The sequence below is a fragment of the Rousettus aegyptiacus genome, unplaced genomic scaffold (assembly GCF_014176215.1).
Source record: "Rousettus aegyptiacus isolate mRouAeg1 unplaced genomic scaffold, mRouAeg1.p scaffold_m13_p_2, whole genome shotgun sequence".
In the NCBI taxonomy this organism is placed as follows: Eukaryota; Metazoa; Chordata; class Mammalia; order Chiroptera; family Pteropodidae; genus Rousettus; species Rousettus aegyptiacus.
Genome location: NW_023416295.1, coordinates 90,969,094 through 90,971,372, shown reverse-complemented (window position 1 = coordinate 90,971,372; position 2,279 = coordinate 90,969,094). Strand labels below are relative to the sequence as shown.

Sequence of the window (2,279 nt, the reverse complement as noted above, 5' to 3'; positions counted from 1 at the left end):
TTGCAAAGGGCCAAGGCAATCCCTGGGAAATACTGTTAAACCCCGCCCCCAATCTTAGCAATAGTTCATGTAGTTACAGTTTAAATCTTATGCCTTACATTGAGTGTAGCACATTAACACAAAATCTGTCCTGTTTTATAAAGTACATTCCCTAATATAATAAGAGACTAAATTTTTAAGAATCAAGAGCTGGATTTCTGTATGCAAGCCTTACTCTCCTGAGCACTCCAGCAACAGCAGCAGAGGCAGGTGTTCACAATAAGCGTTGCCCAGTGAAAGCGTGAGAAAATGGTTAGTCCTGAGGATGTCAGATAACGGGGGTCCTGCCATAGTCGATTAGATAATATGTGTGCACTCCAAATCGCCTTCTCTGGCCTACACAGACAGGCCCTTCTCAGACTCAGTATGGTCTGTAATCACCATCTACCCTTGTTCTCCCACCCCTAGGCCACCTGCTCTGTATGCTACTCTCCCTCTCAAGCCCTCCCACTGTTGCCATCAGAGTGACCCCATGCTTAAAATCCAACAGAATAACACTTGGGCCTGGTATTCAAAGTTAGACTCATCTGGTCCCAATTTCACCTCCTGCTACTCCTCTCACCCCAGGAATCCTTCACTCCAAACATGGGCACCTCATCAGGATACACCAGCAACTTGGCCCCCATTCTGCTGCCTTGAAAAATACCACTATGCTTTGCAATTCAACCCAAATGGCCCTCCCAGGACAGTGGCTTTCCAGGTGCTCCTCAGCCCTTCATCTCCTTGTCTAGCCCCTCTCATCTTTCCGTTGCCCCCATGGTCTGTGGTGCCTGGGGGCAGAGTCAGGCTTTTTTTTCTGGAACCCAAGTGCCTACACTGCACCCAGCATCTAGGAAGACCTCAATAAATAGCTGATAGGTAGATGTCTGGACTAGTGAGAAAACATGGAATAACCTATACACATAACAAATTTCCTGGGGTTAAGACAAATCTCAGTTAACACAATAAGTGGCATTTTGTTGACTCTATTTAAGGAACATGAAATTATTAGTGTTTAAGTCTATGGCCATGCTACCTTGAACATGCCCAATCCCATCTGATCTTGGAAACTAAGCAGGTTTGGGCCCGGTGATTAACTGGATGGGAGACCACCTAGGAAGATCAGGTACTATAGGTGTAAAAAAATATATATTAAACCAGAAATTATTAGTGTTTAGTACACAGAGAAATCTGAGTGTGAAACTGGATGAAATTGATGTCAAAACATAGAAACCCAAGGAGAAAAAATAAATGGTATGCTTGGTTAGGAAGATGCTGTTCCTCCAGGTGGGTTACTCCTGGAAGAGGGGCACCTTACTGCAGAAGACTGTGTTACAAAGTGAAAAAACTCTTTTTCCAGCTTTGCAGGAGAGCTGGAAAATGTGATGGTTCTGAGTTTAGATGGGTGGCCGGGAAGCCAGGCGGCTGAGCACCACATGGCAAGCCCTGCCAGCCCCATAGTTATAAGGTAGGCATTTGCTGAGTGCCAACCATGCTGAGCACTTTATATTCACAAAATTCTCATGAAATAACGCTCTCATTATGTTCATTCTATCGATGTGGAAACAGAGGCTAAGCCGTTACATAATTTGCTCAAGGATTCAAATGCAGGTCTGTTTAGAGTTAAGACATGTATGTATTGACATTCCCTGGCAAAGAGACTGGCCTGTCTTTCCCAGTTCATCAGTCCATGGTACTACTGCATTGTCAGTAGTGTGGCCTCCTCCTAGCCATCTTTTCCGACACCCTTGGTCTCTCTATCTCCTGACTTTCAACCTCCTGGTCCCTAGGCCACCAGTACACTTGACCACTCTTCAATTCCATTGTCACACTCCTGGAGTCTCTGGGTGCTCCTGCCACTTCCAGACTAGGAAATGAGATGTTGCCAAAGACCAGGTGATGTGACCCCACATGGTGGGTCACCTGTGCCCAGCTCCCATTTATCCTTCCCATCCATCATCCCTAATAAAACATTAGCATTTAGTACTTGCCTCAGGCTTTGGTTTTTAGAAAACCTAGGCTGAGGGACTGCTCTAGTTTTTGCCTTTATTTTCCCGTTTTAATCTCAACCATACCCTCCAACCTCCCTCCCATCTGAGATTCATTGTTGCTGCCTCTAGGTTTTACCTTTGAGCTCATGTTGTCCCACCAGTACTAGCCACCTGGACTACTCATCTCAAAATGAGTTTAGAAAATTTAGGAAGGAAGAGGGTCACGTATTGGGGCAGAGAGCATCCTGAACCTCACTTCTCCCCAACAGC

General features: G+C 45.5%; 1 pseudogene; it reads left to right on the top strand.

The window, feature by feature from the left end:
- The first annotated feature begins 1,037 nt into the window (after positions 1-1,037).
- On the top strand, positions 1,038-1,156 carry LOC118614035 (annotated as a pseudogene).
- Positions 1,157-2,279: the final 1,123 nt, after the last annotated feature.